The 21,743-nt window shown below is 36.8% G+C and overlaps 1 protein-coding gene and 1 long non-coding RNA gene across 13 annotated transcripts in view; one reads left to right on the top strand and one right to left on the bottom strand.

Moving 5' to 3' along the window:
• KIAA1217 (KIAA1217 ortholog) overlaps window positions 1-21,743 on the top strand; it is an 887,028-nt gene that overhangs the window by 519,701 nt on the left and 345,584 nt on the right. The window contains exons 1-2 of one of the 12 annotated variants that reach the window (XM_051963018.1): window positions 10,463-10,582; window positions 11,202-11,263. The exons of the other annotated variants lie outside the window; for them this stretch is intronic. The gene's annotated coding sequence lies outside the window, so the exon portion shown is untranslated. Of the gene's footprint in view, window positions 1-10,462; window positions 10,583-11,201; window positions 11,264-21,743 lie in introns of those variants that run through there. 12 annotated transcript variants of the gene reach the window in all.
• Window positions 124-3,456, bottom strand: LOC127539051 (uncharacterized). Its single transcript, XR_007947816.1, has 2 exons — window positions 2,892-3,456; window positions 124-2,523 (listed from the first exon to the last, which is right to left on the bottom strand). It is a non-coding gene; the product is annotated as an uncharacterized LOC127539051 (long non-coding RNA).

Below are 21,743 nucleotides of genomic sequence, written 5' to 3' on the forward strand. Positions count from 1 at the left end.
CACAAGAATATAGAGATAAGTTAATAGACATCAAGTAGGAGGGAAGAAAAGAAAGAAAAAGAAGCAGCAAGCATTTATCAAACACCTACTACGTGCTAGGACTTTTTTTTTTTAATGCATGTAGTTTTTGTTTTTGTTTTTTGACCCATAGATTTTATTTTTTTAATAATAATAGCTTTTTATTTCCAAAATACATGTAAAGATAGTTTTTAACATTCACCCTTGCATAACCTTGTGTTCCAAATTTTTCTCTCTCTCCCTCTCTCTCTCTCCCTCTTCCCTAAACAGCAAGTAATCAAATATAGGTAACATGTGCATTTCTTCTAAACATATTTCCACATTTGTCATGCTGCATAAGAAAAATCAGATCAAAAGGAAAAAAAATTGAGAAAAAATAATCAAGCAAACAGCAACAACAAAAGGCTAAAATACTATGCTGTAGTCTATATTCAGTTCCCATAGTCCTCTATCTGGATGAAGATAGCTCTCTCCATCACAAGTCTGTGGGAGTTGTGTGCCAGGACATTGTGCTAAATGCCTTATAAATACTACCTCATATAATCTTAACAACAACCTTATGAAGTAAGTCAGTGCTATTATGATCCCCATTTTACAGTTGAGAAAGTTGAGATCAATAGAGAGCCAAAAGGTATGCTAGAAATTATTTAGCCAAAGCTTGCTTTTTATAGATTTGGAAACTGAGGCACAGATGAAATTTAAGTGATCTGACAAAATCACATTGGAATCATAATAACCAAATTAGAATTTGAACAAGTTTTCTTTAAGCAGTTGAGGCCTCTGGGCTCAAAGGACAGTCTAAAGGCAGATTGTAAATAATGGAATGGGCGAGTTAAAAGTTCTTTGTCAAAAACAAGCTTAGAAATTATGGGAGAAGAAATAGAGGTCCTAAAAGTTAGGATTCAGCTGAGAGAGGATGCAAAAGTTGTTTTCTCCAAGCTATTTCACTCAGTGACCAAGAAGCAGATTTATAGATCATAGCCTTGTCAGGATATTAAACTTCAAAAATAAAACAAAACAACTCCTCCCCCAGCTCTCAACAAAGCCATGAACCAACTTGGCAGGAGTTGAGAAATATTGTCAGTGTTATGAACAATAAATAATAAAATGCCAGTATTTGGAAGAAATCAAGAATGGATGTCTTACAATGAAAGTGGTGATTGGCTTATAAGACAAGAGCATGCTAACACTGAAAAGTGACTACTCACTCACTTACAGATGAAGATACAGGGGCAGCTAAATGGTGCAATGGATAGAGCAACAGACCTGAAGTTAGGAGAATCTGAGTCACTTAAGCCCAATTGCCTCGGCCAAAAAAAAAAAAAAAAAAAAAAAAGAAGAAAAAGATATATTTTAACAGAAAGAAAGCCAATAGAAGTGCTAAACCTTGCAGAATCATAACAGATTAATAGAAATTAAGAATTTAATCCAGCTAATTAATGCTTTAGAAGGAGATGGACCTAGTCTTGAGGACTTGAATTGAAATTCAGCTTTAGACACTTACTAAGTGCATGACCCTAGGCAAGTTAGTTACCCTGTTAATTGCCTTAAAAAAGAAAAAAGGCAGGTAAAATAAGAAGCAGCAGAAAGAAAAGAGCTCCAGGAACAAAGGACAAAAGTCTGAAATTCAGGAATTATCCTTGGAATAGCTACAAATCTGCATTCTTGTTTAGAACTATAATAAAAGAAAGAAAAAAAAATTTTTTTAAACTGGGAATCAATGAAGATTTTACATGAAAAAGTGATTATTCATTCAGCCTGTCAGTGAACAAACATTGATTCAGTGTTTATTATGAGCCAGGTACTATGATAGATACTAGAGATAGAAAGATAAAAACAAAAAGGCTTCCTTTCCTTGAGCAAGAACAAAGAAAACTAACAGCTGAGAAAATGTGAACATGGAAAACCCAGGCCTTCCAAGTAGATGGTAAAAATCACAGACTATATGAGCTAAAAGGCATCTTCCAACTCCTACTTTTGATCTAAGGGAAACCACCAATAAACAAGATTTAAGGAACCGTATTGGAGAGCTCATCTACAAAGGTTTGTAGGAGAGGAATTGTAATTTAACAGAAACTATGAAGAATAGCTGTAGGATATTGTAGGATAGAGATGGAATAGATGGAAGAAAGCTTTATGGGCTGGTAGATATGGAATTTGGCTTTGAATGATGAGTAGGATCTGGATACATGGAGAGAAAAAGGGTTATCATCCTGGGTGAGGAGAAGGAATGGAAGCTGGATTAAGTCTACCGAGTAGATAGAATTAGTAACATGGGAAGTATGGTTAGCTAGGTGGTATGGAATCAGTTTATTGTTTGTTCTTTGTTTTCTAAGACAATGATGTCAGTATGTTGGGTCAGAGTACAGTATGTTTACTCGTGGCTGATTACTTTGTCGAGGCAAAATTGCAGGGCAGGCAGAGGCTTCCCAGAGATGGAGATGAGAAGTCTGTATCAGAGGAGAGCAGTTTTCTTCATCGTATTGACTTAGTTTCAAATTCAGCCTGTCGATACAAAATGAAGAATGGTGGGAAGAAACCCAATCATGGATGATTTATAACACAGACTTCTGATCCATGTTTAACAAGCAGGGGCTGGGAAGAAGGTACCACTAGTTTCTGTGTAAACTTTTGTCTTAATTAACATTGTAGAAAAGACAATTTGAGAGCTGCTATATTGGGAGGAGCTGTCCAAAAAATAAAATAAGATCCCATTGGAAAAACAGCTATAAGAGTAGGAAAGCATAAGGGGGTGGAATTATCTGGATCACAGAGGTGCTCCGGAAGGAAGCACCAGGAAAGAAGTAAATAAAGAAAACTCAAAGGTAATTGCTACCAAATTAGATACAAGTTTTGAGCTTTGGAAAACTTACCTTAATGCTTTTTGGCCTCCTTTGAGAGGTGTTGGGAACAGGATTTGCAGAATGCTCAACCCAGCATATTAGACTCATGTCCTTGCTACCACAATATGATGCAGTGGAAAGAGTGCTGATTCTGGAATCAAAAGACCTGGGTTCATATCCTATCTCAGATGCTACCAGTCTGACTTTAGACAATTTAAATGAAAGACATGCATAGAGACAGAGTTTGAGACAGTGAGAAACACAGAGACACATACATTGAGAGAAAGTGAGAGGGGTGGAGGGGAAGGAGGGAGAGAGAGAGAGAAGGAGGGAAAGAGGGAGAGAGGGAGAGAAGGAAGGAAGGAAGAAGGGAGGAACGGAGAGGGAAGGAGGAGGGAGAGAGGAGGGAGTTTTAATTGAGGCTGGGCAGTTCCTGCTCAGGAATGTTGTAGAAGGGATTCATGTTTTGGGCAGGAGATTGACTCCATGATCTCCCTTCCAATTTTGAGATTCTGTGTTTATATCATAACATATGCAGGTCATGTTCCAGTATGCATGTTTACAAAATACAAGTGTTACAAGATCTCAAAAAGGAGGCGCGTATATATATATATATATATATATATATATATATATATATATATATACATACAGAGAGAGAGAGAGAGAGAGAGAGAGAGAGATCATTTAGCTATAGAACTCGGTAACCATTTATTGAGTGCCTACTGTGTGTGAGGCACTGACACCAGAGTACAAAGGCAAAAATGAGATATTCCTTACCTTAATGGAGCTTATATCCTGCTGTAGAAATAAATAAATAAATAGGAGGCAATGAAATGAAGGAGAGAGTGCTAGCAACTGAGGGAATCTGAGATCTTATTTTTTCCCTCCTTCCCCTCACTCCCTCCCCTAGATGACAAGCAATCCAATATATGTTATACATGTTAAAATATATGTTAAATCTAATATGTGTAAATATATTTATACAATATTCTTACTGCACAAGAAAATCATATCAAAAAGAGAAAGTGAGTAAGAAAACAAGATGCAAGCGAACAACAACAAAAAAAAGTGAGAATGTTATGTTGTGAGAATGGGAGATCTTAAGATGATGCTATCTGAGGTTCTGAGATGCAGAAAGGAGGAAGGAACACATCCTAAGTATGAGGAAACAGAGAGGGAAGTCAATGAGAAAGAAAGGGATGTTGGGAGCTTGGAGCTGTTTTTGGAGGAAAGATGCTTAATTCTACTACAAAGTCTTGAATATTTGTTGAATTAATGATCGTACTTTTTTTTTTCCTTTTAAAATATCTCTCAGATTCAGCTTCTCTTTTACATTCCTGCTACCTTAGTCCAGACTCTAATCACTGCACAACTGAATTGTAATAAGAGCCTCTGAGAAAATTTAACTTTTAGTCTGTTAGGGCTAAAAGGAACTTGAGAGATCATCTGATCTAACCCCTTCACTTTGCACAAGCAGAAACCAAGGACTAAGCATGTGCAATGCCTTCTCCAAAAGTCATACATTTTATTAAATGGCTGGGCTGGGACTTGAGCCTTTTTCCTTTTAGTCTGGGGCCCTTTCCACTACATCTCTGCTGCCTGCTTCCACGACTATACATCCCTTTCTCTATTGTCTCATCCTTGGCAGCTTTCTTTATATCTCTTACCTCTTCAGGAATTTTAATGGCTATTAAGTCAAGGTTCTCCTCTGTAACCTGATCTACTCCCTCCTAATCTATCTACATACTTTTCCTCCTGCTTCCTCATATTATCCATTTATTCTAGTCAATCAGGGACTACTTACTATTCTCCCTACCCCCACCTCTTCCCACATACCATGTTCATTCCAGTCTCCTTTCCTTCCCTTCACCCATAATAGCTTCCTTTTTTCCTCCTACCCATTCTTCAAAGTCCCAGCTCAAGTTTTACCTGCTCATGAATCCTCTGCCAACCAATTTATTCCATACTGATTTCTCCTTCTCTCAACCCTTATTGAATTTTCTGCCATTAGCAGAACCTTTAATTTTAGTTAATGTATATGGTTTTGTATCTGCATCCTGATTATTGGCCCCTTGAAGGGAAAGACTATTTTTATGTTCCTTGTAACAGGGCACAGAAGAAGTGATCAATCTATTCTTACTGATCAATATTGAATTTGAACAAGTATAAATGTCCAGTTGGCATTTTAAAATATAGGACTAAAAAGCATGAATCAGACACTGATGAAGATCTCAGAGGTAATAGTCAAAGTTCTAAGGTAATAGATAAATTCTTCAAGAGATGATATAGAGAGACAAGAAACAGAGAATCAAGGACATTCTGGGTAGAAGGTAAAGTAAATACAATTGCTGCTGCTTCTCTCAAGGCCTTAAGGAGTCGAATTGTCCCCTTGTATATAAAAACTTGACTTATTTAAACTTTTCATGTTTCTCTTTTTTCCCATAAATTCTTAATGTCTTTACCTCAGTCATTTATTGTCATTTAATCAAGCATTCCTGTGCCCAGTGCTGTGTTTGGCACTGTTCCTTATTATTCTAAAGTCTTCCCTTCTACCATTTCATCCGTTGAAATTCTCCCCAATCTTTAAAGTTCTCCCCAAAATGCCAACTTTTCCAGTTAAGGCTTTCCCCTCTGTTAGCTAACAAACCAAACCCACTGAGACCTTAACATAGTACTCTCTTCTTTAAACTGATGTATTTGTCATTGAGATGTACCTTGATGTAATTGATAGTGTTGAGCTTAGAGACTGGAAGACATGGGCTGAAAACATGTTGGAATCTCGCTACTTGTGGGATGACTTCAAGCCTCAGTATTATCATGAGTTAAACAGAGCTGATGATACCCATAGGGCTCAAATAAAACAATGAGTGTAACTTTAAAGATTATTTAATGTCAACTATTACTATTATTTTATGTAATAGGGAATCAGAAAACCTGGATTCAAAGCCCATTTCTGGTATTTAATGACCTGTGTGACATTGAGCAAGTCTCTTAACTGAGCCCTAGTTCACAGAAATAAAACAAAAATAATAATAAAAAATAACCTTAAAGGATCTTTTCCGTCCTAGAGCAGTAAATTATATTCCTTTGTTGTGTATCACCAGAGACATCCTTGTATCAGATATGGGGCTTCAATTTTAAAGTCTGGAAGATGAGGGTTCAAGTCCTGCCTGAAATATATACTAGCTGTATACTTGCAAGCAAATCATTTAACTTCAGTATCCTAGGAAGATTCAGATAAGTTACAGATGGTTCACTGTTCTGCATCAATGAAGGGACTTTCCACGTCAATATAATCCTAGGTTTGGACCAAAAAAGCCCCACCAAAAAATCAAAACCCTAAATAGATGTATCATAACCATCTGTTAAAATCAAGTCTTCCCTAGATCCCTCCAAATCCTGAACCCCTTAAAGATTTTAGTCTGATGTAAACTTTGCTCTGCTTTTAAGACCTAGCTCACTGCTTTGCATAGAGTAGAGGTTCAATAAATATTGCTTTTAATCGCCATCATCTGTATTTATTATGAGATAAACCTGATCAGACATATTCAATAGTCTGGAAACATCTTTCCCACTATCCAAATCAAACATGAGTATAATGATGCTACCATCAAATTTGAAGATAAATTAACTCACTATTTAAGTGCATTTATTGACTAGGCAGAAAGCAGTAGTCTGAATTTTTGTTAAAAAATAATCCTTTATCCCAAGCTGAAACTTTTCACGTTTCTAAAGTTTTATCATCATGATGTTTTAAGTGGGAAAGGAAAAAAAAATGTCATCAGGGGAGTCTTATTAAACAGAGATATCCTTGATCAATCTCTCTCCTAGTTCCAAATGTAGTATTTCTAAAGCTCAGCATGTTTTAATTCTTTAAATACTTAAAGAAACCTTTTCTATTTTTTTTCTCTCTCTCCCTTTTTTTTAATTAAAGCTTTTTATTTTTCAAAACATATGCATGGACAATTCTTTAACATTAGCCCTTGCAAAACCCTGTGTTCCAATTTTCCCCCTTCCCCCATGTCCTTCCCTAGGTAGCAGCCTTTTCTTGTAACAAAGACACCTTCATTATTAATTGCAACACATTCCTCCATCTGTGTTTGACTGTTCCATCATTTCCATTATTACTCCTCTCCCTGTTAATGGAATTATGGTTTCACTTTTTGTGTTATTTACTTCATCAACTGCTGGTACTGCCTCTGTTTGTTTTGCATTAGATCCTTCTGACTTTCTAATTTTAGTGTTGTAGTCAATCCTGATCATCTCAGCGTGGGGAGCAAAGAGTGACATTTGCAAATTTCTAAGTCATCCAAGGGTATAGTGATATATGCAGCCCATCAAAATGCCAAAAAAAAAAAAAAACCCTCAAAAATCCACCTCTACCTATTTCTTCCTCTGTTTTTAAGAGTTGACTGTAGAATTCAGGATTTTGCTATGGAAGTCTTAGATATGGTTATGTCTTGTTTGATGTTGTATTCATGCCCCAGTAGGCAAACTTTGAGGCTGTTTCATCCTGATGTTTTTATCATACAAAAGCATAAATTGAGTATTTGAGAAGAATTGTTCTTTGCCTTGACTCAAAAAATATCTCTATCTCTCTGGCCTACTAAATTAAGTCAAGGAAGTTCCTTCATTCTCTTCAAAGGATAAATATTCATTGACTGCAATGTGGGGAATCCCAAACTCCTAGAATATTCTGATGAGAATAATCAGACATCTTCAGAGCTATAACTAGGGTAGGGTAATTGTAGTTTTGTCCAGGTTACAGAATTTTAGAGTCCTAACTCTAATTAAAAGTCTTTTAGTAGCAATAATTTAGTACCTGGTTAGCAAGAATAATTAGTTAAAATGAAAGCTACTGGGATATGGTCGTGGCCAGGCTAAGTGGTGCAGTAGATAGAATGTCAGGTCTGGAATAACGAAGATTCATTTTTCGGAATTTGAATTTGAACCTAGCTTCAGCCATTGAGCTGTGTTGCTCTGGGCAAATCACATAACCCTGTTTGCCTGAGTTTCCTCATCTGTAAGATGAGCTGGAGAAGGAAATGGCAAACCACTCCAGCATCCTTGCCAAAAAAACCCCAAATGGGATCATGAAGGGGTGGTCATGACTGAAAGTAACTGAAAAACAATGGGCACATTCCTCCAAAGTAAGCATTCTTCAGTACAACCCTGTTTTGTACCCCCATCTGGTTGTAGACTCTACAAAAGAGCTTCTCTTCTAGGAACTCCATAGTATCTTCCTTTTCTACTACCTCAGCTGAACGAAGACATGTCTCACTTACTTCATCTAAACATTGCTAGTTATTGTAAAAAATTGCTGTTTGTATTTGAAGATGACCTTATTGAGTATGATTCCTATTTCAGTCTGTGGGTCTAAATGAAAAAGACTAGTTTGCTTTCCCCCACAGCAAAGGGTTATGAAATGAAGTTCCATCTTTTGTTAATTGAATAAAAAACAGTTATCTAGGAAATAATCCTAATCTCTGGGAGTTAATTAGAAGTCTTGTATTTGAATCCTGATCTGTCATTTTGATTTGCTGAAGAAATGGAATAATCTGCATAGTCAATAAAATGGCGAGAAAGCAGTATGTGAATATAATCTCAAAAACTACAGAATGATATCTGTTTGAATAGTAACACAAGTCTATATTCCAATCACTGATACCAAACAAGTCAAAGTTGCTCTATTCTGTGAAGACCATCTTCTAGAAATGACACCAAAAAAGATGTCACATTTATCACAGGTGATGGAATGCTAGAGTAGGAAATCAAAAGAGAATTGGAATAACTGAAAAATTTGACCTTGGAGGACAAAATGAAGCAAGGCAGAGACTTGTTTTGTCAAGATAACTGACTGGTCAGAGTAAATAAGGAGAGATAAGAAGGTTTTCTTAAATGAGCTGTACAAAGAAATAGAAGAAAACAACAGAAGGAGAAAGACAAGCTATCTCTCCAAGAAAATTAGAGCTATCAAGGAAACAGTTTGTGCAAAAATGGGCATGATAAAAGACAAAATGATAGAGATTTTAAAGAAGCAGAAGAGATTAAGAAGAGGTGGCAAGAATACACAAAACAACCATATAAAAAAGATCTGCACATCACTGATAACCACAATAGTAATAACCACTGATATAGGGCCAGACATCCTAGAGAATGAAGTCAAGTGGGCCTTGGGAAGCATTGCTCACAATAAGGCTAAGTGGAGGTTTCAGGAATTACCTCCCCTGTTCCTACCCCGCAATATTTTGTTTTGCAATTAATGTTAATATTGCATATTACAGTTATTTGTGTTTTTTTTTTTAATTCCCTGGTAGGTTAAAAGCTTCATAAGGGCAGGGGCTAAGTTTTATGTAGAATCTACATATCTATATCCTAGTTCTACTAGGAAATACAGAAAATGAATGTTTTTTGTTGAATGAATGAATTTAAACTTATATGAATATGTTTGCATATTCCTCACTAGGCCCATAATCCAGCTTTGGATTTGCTGTGAGTACTTCTTTGAGTATTTACAAAATTAATAAGTGAGCCAATTAATAAACAGGCATTTATTAAGAGTCTGTGATATGCCAGTTATGTCCAACACCAATGTTTTCTGAGTAAAGATACTGCAGTGGTTTGCCATTTCCTACTCTAGTGGATTAAGGCAAACAGAAATTAGGTGACTTGACTAGGGTCACAGAGCTAGTTAGTGTCTGAAGCCAAAGTTAAACTCTGGTCTTCCAATTCCAGGTTCGGCTTTATCCACTGAGCCACCTAGCTTGCTTATAGTTTGCCTCAGTTTCTACATATATAAAATGAGTTAAGAAAGAAATGATAAACCACTCCAGTGTCAGCCAAGAAAATCCCAAATGAGGTCTGTAAAGAGACAGACCTGACTGAATAACAAAAATTATGCACCAGTCATTAAGGCAGTCAGGACAGAAAAGGAAAAAATGAAGCAGTTCTTTGCTTTCCAGGAGTGCAAGAAAAAAGAAATGTTTCACATTTCTTTTTGAGATTGGACTGACTACTCAGCTGAAGGTATTCTTTTCTACCTTGGACAGATTGATAAATTGGACAAGATGACCTCAGAGCTTTTTTCCGCCTAATCTAAAATAATTATGTTTTTAGTAACTCATTTATTCATGCCTTTAAGATACATTCATTATCTCTTTTTAGAATGCACTATGCTTTGCACAAGAGATGCAAGTTTAGTTTACCATCTAGTTGGGCAAATATATACAAATAAAAAATTACAATTAGACTAATAAAAATTTATAATTAAACTAATAAAAATTTAATAAAATTAGACTTTAATAAAAGTTTTAGAAGAGCAGGAGCAGATTGAGCCAAAGGTTAGAGCAGATTGAGGCAAAGATTAGATGGGATGTTAAGCAATTTACACATGAATCTGGAAGCTGGGAAAGCTTGTATTTCCGAAAAGCTAGCAAGAAAGAGTGGAAAATGTGCATGGGTGAGGAAAGGGTTAAAAAGATCCCAGAACTTCTCCAATCACTCCTGCACACAGAGACTAAAACACACACACACACACACACACACACACACACACACACACACACACACACACACACACACACACACCTGCTGGGAACCTGTTTTGCAAGTTTTGCCAGCAACAACAACAACAAAAAAAGAAAGAAAGAAAGGGGAGGGGGGGAGGAAAAAGCAGCTCGGAGGGGGTTGTGAGGAAGAGGACTGGAAAAGTCTGAGAGGTATCAGTTGAAGGTTTTTTCAAAATCCGAGTTTCCAACGTAACTTTATCCTGCAGATTTTTCTTTAACTGATTAAGAACATTGTTAGACAGGGAGGGGCAGATTAAGAACTCCTATAATTTTGTTGATTGTTTTCCGGGGGGGAAATGGAGCTCAGGCTTTGAAAGCGAAGGCGGTAGTTCGTGATTAAATTTTGTGTTTTTTCTGGGGAGGAGGGAGGAGGGGGAGAGAAGGGGGCATTGTTTGTATTTTGGCTTTTGCAAACTACCCCAAATATATCGTGCCCAGCTCCCCCCTCCCTCCCCAAGGGCTTTTCACTAATGAACAATTCCGGTGGATTGTTTAAGTCTCCGCCTGACAGGTAACTTTGGCATGTGGGCAGGTGGGGTTAAGGTTACCATGGAGATTTATGATGTCATGCTTGAGGGAGCATGTCAAGACAGCCAATTTAACATGTAGCTGCTTCCAAACCCTATAGGCTCCTAGTAGGTTTTATGTAAATGACAAGAGTTTCTCTGGGAAAAGACAAAAGAATACAGAGCAGAAGCATGGAGGGGGGTTCTACCTGACAGCTCCAAAGGATTACCCTGGAGTTCATTACCACCCCTAAACTTTCCAGGAGAAGACGAGTTCCGTTTGCTACCTCAACTTGCGGCATCACCTGTGGAGTTCTGGGTCTTGGTGAGTGAGCCTATTTCCTTGCCGTTATCGCCTCCGGACGGGCTTTGGAAGTCCGGAGCTCCTTTGTGGCTGACTGCATTGCTTCGGGGACTGGAGGGCTTGATTGAGGGAATAGCCTCAGCTTTCCCACACCAAATGTTCCCTCTTTTTGGTTTTGTTTACTCTGAAAATTGTTATTGAATGAACTGTGGCTTCTGGATAGAGTTGAAAAGCAGCAGATGCATCAGGCATGTAGTTGCTGATTATGAGTGTGAAGAATGCTTGTAAAATGCCATAGGTAGAAGAAAGTCAGGAGGAAGAGCGGGAGAAGTGAGATATATGTGGTTCTCAGCAGATTAGTGCCAGATGTTTCTCCTTTACTGTTAAACAGGACCTTGAAATTGGAAATGTGCTTATTTCAAATTGTAAGTTTGGGGGGGAGAGATGGGGAGGAAAATTTCCATGGCACGTTACAGAAATCCTTTTGATACTTTTGTGAACATGTACAAACATTGCACCTAAGAATTACTTGGAAGTCTCTCTGTGTAGCTAACAAAGACTTAGAAAAATACTGAGATGAGAAAAAAAAAAATCAAGTATGAGAAAAAATCAGAGTCTTGAAGCTTCTGGTTAAGTCAGAAAAATTCCAGAAATACAGATAAAGGATCTTTCTGGATCGTATGGAGATAAAAGGTGATATGTGTGTGTGTTTAAAAAAAAAAAAAAAAAAAAAACATTACCTGGGTTTGTTGGTAACTAGCTTTTTGTTAAGGTCAGTCAAGAAGTCAGACTAAGTCAACAGCCATGCTCACTCTGTGAATGTCATTAAAAAGTAACTGAAGGTAACTGATGATCTTCTAAAGTTAGTTGAAAGGGGCTAGTTCAAAAACATGAATGAAGTGATAGCAATAAGGGTCCACTGTAAACTGAAAGGTAGGAGATATAGTTCAAAGGCACCTGTGAAAATGGGAGCAGAGGTCTAAACTTTGGTCAGCATGATAGAGCTGCAGCAAGAGAGCCCTGGGAGGCATCAAAGTATTTTTTTTAAACTTTGGCCAGTTCCAAAAGCAAAGCTAACAGTGGAAAGAACCCCTGACCTCTGGCATTCCAGACACTGTGACTTTATTAAGCAAGCAAATAGTCCTTGTTTGTACCAGGAAGTATTGGGATGAAAGAACTATATAACAAAATGCCTTACTACGTTTTTCATATATTTTCACCCATTTAAGAAAGGATGATATAAGAGAGGATGATAAAATTTAATATATTATTGAAAGAACTTCCAAAAATAATGGGCATGATTGATTGAGGATAGGGACTACTAAAGTTTATCTCTCTCTTTTTTTTCATTCATTACACTGTTCTAGTGATGATGTTTCTGTGATTTGATGTAATTTAGAAACCCTCATAATTTAAGAGAAACTCAAAATCAACCTTATGGGTTTTCAAGGTTTGAAAAAGTAGACCTGATATGTGCAGACACCTGAATGAAGGCCCCTAATCTCACAGATAAAGAAACTGAGTCACACAGAGGTGAATTGATACGTTTCAGGCAATATACACGCTGTGAACTGAACCCACTGTACTTTAACTTCCAGTTCTCATTAGATTCTGGTGCCTGCTTCGTCATTCTCTGTTCTAGATGAACACACAGTCCATAATTACATTCCAGGTTCATTGTATACTCAGTAAGTAATTTGCTGCAGCAAGCAGCCTTTGGAACTGCAAGAAATAAACAGTCATGGCTACCAGGTAGAGGTTGATTTTTTTTTTTTAAGATGATCAACTATTTCTAGTTGTTCTGCACAAATAAATAGTTTTATGGCAAGAGTATTTGGGTGAATTAAATTGTTTTTTATCATAATGGATACACCATTTCTGATTTCAAAGTATTTGAACAGAAATTGATCTGTTCCCAAAGTGAAAAAATTTCTAAGAAATCAGTCCTTTGGTATTGGGTTCCATCATGAAAAAATGCTTCTCAGCTCTGATTTTATGTCTCACAAAAGTGTTTCCAGTTATCTCTAGGGATAATGTGTGGCTTTCTGAATAAACTTTATTCCACTGTAACTGAAAATCACATTTATGCTATTTTAAGTCTTATTGAATTGGGGAGTTTGAAAAATAATCAATTAATCCATCAATGTTTATTAATTGTCTACTATGTGCCAGACACTGTGCTAAGTGCTTAGGCATACAAAAAGAGGAGCAAAATAGTTTCTGCCCTGGAGGAGTTTAGTCTTTTGGGAGGGACAATATGCAAATAAATATATGCAAAAAGAACTATATATAATAATATATATAATAAATAGGAAATAATCAAAAGGAAGACTTGGAAATTTAGAGAGGTTGGGGAAGGTACGGAAATTTTGATTGGTTAGAACACTGGTTCTCAAACTGTGGTCCAGAGAATCCTGGGGGGAGGGAACTCCCAGAAAACCTTTCAAAGTGTCTACAAATTCAAAATTAATTTTTATTTCTAACATGGTAAATAGCTATAACTATAACCTACATAAACAAAAGCTCTCTGGATACGTCATCAATAATTTTTCATAGTATAAACATAAACATAGCATAAATATAAAAGTATGAGAAGGTAAGATTTTTGTTGGGACTTCAAAGGAAAACAAGGAAGTTAGTAGGGAGCAGAAGGAGAACATTTCAGCATGGGGGAAAATCAGAGAAAAAGCCAAGAACCTAGAGATGGAGTGTCTTGTTTGTGGGATAGCCAGGAGACCAGTGTGCTGAATCAGAGTTCCATATTAGGAATCTATAATCTATTTTGCCTTGACTTCCTCCTAATATTACCTAAAAATGCATTTCATTTTAATTTATAGTTATACCACTCAGGAGTTTTATGTTGATTAATGTACATATATTGATCATTGCATTTGTTGCTACAGGGTAATGTGGGCATATTATAATAAGATGATAAAACTGTGGACTACTTCTGATTTATCTCAATAACAGTAATTATTGTTTTGACAACTAAAGAGCTCATTTTACTTTCATTGGAAATACAATGTGCCAGGGAATTAATAAATTTAAGTGGATTTGCTGACATATTCATTGGTGAAATGTTTGACTTGGAAGAACATAGACTAGTATGTTAATATTTCAAATGCAATGCAACTTTTGGTTTTAAACCACACTAAATCATTTATTACTGGATTTTAAATGAAATGATATTTCTTTGTTAAAGCCTCTGTAGACATAGTATTGATATACTTGAATTGAATGAATGAAACAGAATTTGTTAATAAGTAAGATGACAGGCAGTTTGGTTTGGTGGATGGAGGTCTTTTGAATAAATAAGGTCTGGGATCAAGTTCTGCTTTTGCTATGTGGCCCCAGGCAAATCATGGAATTTCCCACGGCCTTAAGCACCTTTTTAATGAAGAATTGCCTACCTGTATATACAGCAGGAATTTCCAGAACAGGTTATCCTCCATTTAAGTACATAGCAAACAAACAAAAAAGAACAGATAGAATAAGCTATATAAGAAATAAGCCAAGCCGTAGGCTTCATTCACTGGAAATCAAGATTAGTCCTGCTACTTGCTATCCACATGATCTTGGGTTTAACCAGAGGTAAAAAAAATAACAGCTACAACAATAATCACCATGACACATCAAGGATTGCAAAATGCTATACCTATTTCATTTTACCTTTATCTCATTTGACCCTCTTAACTACCTTGTGACATAGGAACTATTATTATCTCCATTTTACAGATGAGATAGCTGAGGCTATGAGAGGTGAGAGGTTCTTTGCCCAGAGTCAACACAACTAATAGGTGTATGAGGGAGGATATGAATGCTGGTCTAACCTGACTCCTAAATCCAGCATATTATAAATTAGGAATGATACATGCAAATGCATTATATATTACATTAAAGGATAATAAATCTCTTCATTTAAAAATAGCTCATCCTAGAAAATAGTGTCATCTAAAATTATTTTACTTTCTAGTTAGTCACAACACAGAGATCATCCTGTAGGGTAGATGGGTCTGAAGGAGTTTTTCAATCTGTATAGTCTTTCTTCAGTCTCTTTTCAAACCTTTTTTGTTCTTCACAAGGCATGAACATAATTTACGGGAAGTCAAACTGCCTCAGGGGATCCAAAACATGGACTTATTTTGTTATAAATTGGAAAGCACCTTGGCGGGGCTCTCCTTGCATGGTTTTTCAATTTCAGAATGGAATTAAATTAGCCACAATCTGGCATCCCTTGCTATAAGTAGCTCCACATAGATTAGCTTGTTATAAACTTCCCAAGAGAAGTTACATTTTCCCTAGTTTTTACAGTTAGCATATGTCTGTTGTCGGGAACGTTTGGTTTTAGGAACCTAGAGAAAAAAAAGGATGTTATAGATTTAGTCGAGGCAAGATTTCAAGGCAGAATCTAAAATCGACCGTCTCCTTGCTAGCTGGAGGTACTCTCAGTTGGTTTGTTGATTGACTCTACACTTCCAAGGCTGGGTACACACCCTAAAATCTAGGTCTAACAGGGCCACGACCTCGTTGGGTCCACACTAAAAACTATGTGGCAATTGGGAAGCAGAGGAAAAAAATTGGTTGGTAGGGTGGGGCCAGATGAATTGTGGGTAGATATCCTGAAGGCAGTAAACTGTGGTTGTTTGGGCTATTGGCTGATTATGCAGCAGGAAGAATTTAGAGTTTACTGTGATTTAGAGCTTACCTGACTGAATTGTTAGCTGGAATCAAAATTGATTCATAAATCTCTTCCTCCTCTTCCTCTTCCTTTTCTCCTAGCCCCTTCCTCTTTTTTTTTTTTTTAATTTAAATTTTATTTTATTTAATAATAACTTTGTATTGACAGAATCCATGCCAGGGTAATTTTTTACAGCATTATCCCTTGCACTCGCTTATGTTTCATTTTTTCCCCTCCCTCCCTCCACCCCCCCCCCAAGATGGCAAGCAGTCCTATATATGTTAAATATGTTGCAGTATATCCTAGATACAATACATATTTGCAGAACCGAACAGTTCTCCTGTTGCACAGGGAGAATTGGATTCAGAGGGTAAAAATAACTCGGGAAGAAAATCAAAAATGCAAATAGTTCACATTCATTTCCCAGTATTCCTTCTCTGGGTGTAGCTGTCTCTGTCCATCATTTATCCATTGAAACTCAGTTAGGTCTCTTTGTCATAGAAATCCACTTCCATCAGAATACATCCTCATACAATATCGTTGTCGAAGTGTATAATGATCTCCTGGTTCTGCTCATCTCACTTAGCATCAGTCCATGTAGGTCTCTCCAAGCCTCTCTGTATTCATCCTGCTGGTCATTCCTTACAGAGCAATAATATTCCATAACATTCATATACCACAATTTACCCAGCCATTCTCCAATTGATGGGCATCCATTCATTTTCCAGTTTCTAGCCACTACAAACAGGGCTGCTACAAACATTATGGCACATATAGGTCCCTTTCCCTTCTTTAGTATTTCTTTGGGATATAAGCCCAATAGAAACACTGCTGGATCTCTTCCTCTTTATCCTCCTCCTCTTCCTCTTTCTTCTTCTTACTCATTTCTTCTGTTTCTTCTCCTTTCTAATCATTTTGATCTATATCTGACTACTGAACCCAGAAGACTCTGAAGGGGGAAATGAGGCAGGTGATCTCCCACAGCCCTCCTTCACTTAAATCCAATTCACTTGCATGTTCTGGCATCACTCCCCTGTAGTCATGATCCTCTTTGAGAATGGAAGATAAACAATAATAACAACGTCTTCCTCTTCCTCCTTTCCTCTCCCTCCTCCTCCTTCAGTAGAGATCCCCATTTATAGCATAGCTTAAATACATAGATAGGCACAAGAAAATAGATGAGGCATTTTCTTCATCCTTCTTCATGCTTTATGATTCTGTATCTATTTAAAATCATGTCCTCTCTGCATCATTTCACAGTAAATGGGGGTTTCATTCCTTTCAGCTTTCTTAAGATTAAGCAAAGGAATTAAAAAATGAGTATTGTGTGGGCATTTATGATATTAGAATAATAACTATTTCAGAGTAGAGATTTCTGTTGTTTACTTTGGTGTTGCAGTACCTGACACATAACAGGTACTTAATAATGACTTGTTGATTATTTCCCACTTCTAACATCACCTATATGAGCTAGAGCAAGTCATAATCTCTCTGGACCTCAGTTTCCTCATCTCTAGAAAAGGTTTGACTAAATAAATAGCTTCTGTGGTCTTTTCCAGTTTTGGTTCTCTTTGATTCCTTTACATCAGATTTACAAGTCTAGAAAATGCATATGACCACTTGGAATCCCAAAACAGTCTGGAAGATTCTGGGTTCGTGTCTTGTCTGTAGGATCCTGGGTTATCATTTAATCTTAGGCATTTCTCTTAAACCAATAAATTGCATAGAAGGTAGAGTGAATTGGTAGACCATCCTTACCAGGAAATTGTCTGAGGTCCAGCTCCTGTCCCTAAATAATATGGTAAGCGGAGAGAGGGAGAGAGAAGGAGGGAAGAAGGGAGAGAGGAAAAGAGGGAGAGAGAGAGAGAGAGAGAGAGAGAGAAAGAGAGAGAGAGAGAGAGAGAGAGAGAGAGAGAGAGAGAGAGAGAGATGAATACATTTTAGTAACGTTTTAATTTAAAAAGCTAGCTCTATCTTAACACTGGACATAGTTTCAGTAAAGGATATTTCTGTGCTTTGGAGAGGGAAACTTTGAAAAATCAGTGAGTTTTAAGAACCAGCTAATCACCCTCTTTCTTTTTTGCTGCTTAGTCATTTTCTATCTTTTAACATTTGTAGTTGGCCGCTCATCATGTTTTCACATTAGTCATTCTCAAAGTAAACAGGCCACACACGTACATCTTGCAGCAGCTGTTAGTTACTTTAGGGTGATTTTTGCTCATTGGTCCATTTGGATCTTGCCCAGACTAAGGTTGGGTTCATCCTGCTGAATCCACTAGTTTTCCCTAAGACTAATCCTACTATAATCTGTTTGTTAGACCAAGATGTAAGGCTGTTGAAGGAAGCATAGCCCCAGATGGTCCCCAAAAGATCATTGTCAGTGTCTCCTTTGCAGTGTATATGCCTGTTTATGTGTGTACCCACATGGAACAGAAAGAAGTAGACCATTTCAAACTGCCACCTTCTTATTTTCACCCCATCGCCCTATTGGACGCAAAGCATCTGTCTTGAATCACTTGAATTGTTTCCCAGTAAGATTCATAATGAATTTCTCCATCTTTATACACCATCACAGAATTTATACTTTATAAATTTTCTTTTGATTTTTATAATAAGAATGATTACTAACATATTTATAATAAGAATGATTAACATATATAATAAAATACAATAATTAATATATTATTATAATATATACTATAAATAATAATATAATTTATTTACCCCTACTGTGGGCTTCCTTTGAAGGAAGGAAGTGATTTTGTTGTTCTCCCTCCACTAAATGACTCAGGCCTCTGGACTGAAATCGTAAACCCATTTGGAATACACGAACAAGCATAGTCCAGTCAGAAATCTGTTTCCAAACCATTTTCCTTGAGGGTTCTGTGCTCTTGGATGTATTTGGTTAGAATAGTGTCTCACCTTCTGAGCTCTTTTTGATAGCAGTGCAGAAGGCCGATGATTTCAGGTGCATCTCCTCTCCAGGTGTTCTCTGGATTCTCTATAATGAGAAGCTCCTCGGGGTAGGAGATGGTCCACTCTGTTTGTGAACCTGTGTTTAGCAAAGGATGGACTAAAAATCAGTTTCCCTTTCACCAAAATAAATCTAAAAAAAGGGACGTGTAATTCCTTTTCCTTTTATTTAACTGTGATAGTAGGGGGGTGAGAGGTCAGTGAGTTATAATGGACTGTAAGGTGTCCTTAATAGCAGGAAAATGTGAGTTCACTTCCTCCCTTTGACATGTACTAAGTAGCTTCTTTCTGCTTCCAGACAAGTCTCTGAGACTGTTTTAGCCAAGAGTTGTAATTTTGCACTGGAGAATGGAGGGTTTCCTCCCTTCGGAGACCCTCATACATCAAGGAATCACAGCCCCAGCTACTGCTACCTCTCCTTTGGGCGAGGGTTTGAGAATCAAAAAGAGAGGCCAATGTGCAGGAGTTTCTGAGGTCAAGTTGTCAGCAGACACTTGGTCAAAGAAATTGCTTCACTTGTTATGCTGAACCTCTCTAGAAAGCTTTACAAGTTTCCATAAATCAGAACTCTCGGGTTTCAGAATTGTGGAAAGAAGATAACAGCCATAGAAAGGAAGGAGGGTGGACTTCATTCATGAGTCTTTATGCCCAATCAGCACTGCAGACAGATAGCTCTATCTACAGTCTAGTTGTGCACAAAGAAGGTTATTCTCTTCCCCCCACCTTTATTATTACTTATTTCTTTATTATTTTTCCCCCTTATCAAAATCTAGGAGACATTTCACATTTTTTCCCAGTTTTCCAAATGTTACTTTCTATTATTTAACAGAGCATTCCAACTCTGCAGTTGGCAGCAACTGCTTGAAAAAAAAGGAGCAAATGAAGAATCAACATAACTTAATGTGGGATGCCATGAATAAACATGTGCCTGACATTAGTTGGTTAACCTAAAAACAGTGAGCAGCAACATCGCTTGGAGGGAAAGGTAGAAGCTTCACCATAATGTGCACAAGAACAGAACGGGGAAAAAAAGATAATTCAGGCAGTTTCATTAAAGAGCATATAATTACTATAGCCCCAAGACAGTGCTGGGTCATAGTTAAATCTTATTGAGCCTTTTATTATGTTACTTAATTAGGAAAATGCATCCAGTTTCCTAAGACATATAGCAAATACAATCAACCCACCTCCAAATCTTAAATGTTACCTGACCTCCACTTCAAATACTGTTGCATAAATATAAGAGAAAAATACATAATTGTGCTTAGAAGCAGGGACCTTAGCTTTGGCAGAATGGGGAAAAAGAAAACTGAATTTGTGGTCTGAAAATTCCAGTTTGAATCTAGCCTCTGCAGCTTCTACTATGCTGTTGACTTATGGTCACTTAATTTTCCTCAGCTACAAATAGTTTTGGAAAAGCTCAGTAGGCTCAATTCTGAATTGGGGGAAGGGAAAGTATAAATTGTATGTAAGAATCCCTTTAGTGACACGTTGACTTTAAAAATCACATATTAACATTATCTATGATGTATTATATTGTGATTTGTTAATATTCCCCCATTACATATTTTGTCTGTTTTTTTCAAAATTTTTATTATTTTTTTCTGGTTATGTATGTATATTAACTTTTTAAATATACATTTCTTTATGAATCATGTTGGAAGAGAAAAATCAGAACAAAAGAGAAAATCCATGAGTGAAAAAAAAAAGAAAAGAAGTGAATATAGCATGTTTTGATTTATATTCAATCCCCAGAATTCTCTTTCTGTATGCAGGTGGTCTTTTCTGCCCAAAGTTTATTGGATCACTGAACCACAGAGAAGAACCAAGTCTTTCCATTTTAATTATTTATTTTTTATTTTTATTTTTTTTTCACTGTATGTCTTTTTAAAAAAATAATTATAACTTTTTATTGACAGAACATATGCATGGGTAATTTTTTACAACATTATTCCTTACACTCACTTCTGTTCCAATTTTTCCCTTCCCCCCCTCCACCCCCTCCCCTAGATGGCAGGCAGTCTTATACATGTTAAATATGTTATAGTATATCCTAGATACAATATATGTGTGCAGAACCGAACAGTTCTCTTGTTGCACAGGGAGAATTGGATTCAGAAGGTAAGAATAACTTGGGAAGAAAAACAAAAATGCACACAGTTAACACTCATTTCCCAGTAAAACCAAGTCTTTCATAGTTGATCATCACACATTTTTGCTGTTATTGTGTAATTGTATTCCTAGTTCTGCTTGTTTCTCTCAGCATCAGTTCATGTAAATTTTTCCAAGCCTTTCTAAAAGCAGCTTGTTCATCATTTGTATAGAACAATAATATTTCATTACCTTCATATACCACAACTTATTCAGCCATTCCCCAATTGATGAGCATCTGCTCATTTTCCAATTCTTTGCTACTACAAAAAAAGCTATTACAAACATTTTTGCACATGTGGATTCTTTTCCCCTTTTTTATGATTTCTTTGAGATGCAGATCTCATAATTGCATTGCTGGATCAAAGGGTAAACACAGTTTTATAGTCTTTAGGGCATAGTTCAAAATTACTCTCCAGAATAGTTGATTCATTCCCCCCATTATATTTTAATCTAATTTGGGCTGTACTAGGGAGCTGTGGATTGTTGTACAGTTCTGGCCTAGCTGATTTCTAAAGTCTCTTAGTGCTTTCATCATTAGAGTAGATATATAGCATTTTAAAGATTTGGAAAGCATTTTACATTTGTAGTAGCTTGGTGGCACAATGAATAGAGTACCCAGCCTGGATGGAGTCAGAAAGACTCATCTTTCTGAGTTCAAATGTGACATCAGATACTTACCAGCTGTGTGACTCTGGG

This window comes from Antechinus flavipes, chromosome 5 (assembly GCF_016432865.1).
Source record: "Antechinus flavipes isolate AdamAnt ecotype Samford, QLD, Australia chromosome 5, AdamAnt_v2, whole genome shotgun sequence".
NCBI lineage: Eukaryota > Metazoa > Chordata > Mammalia > Dasyuromorphia > Dasyuridae > Antechinus > Antechinus flavipes.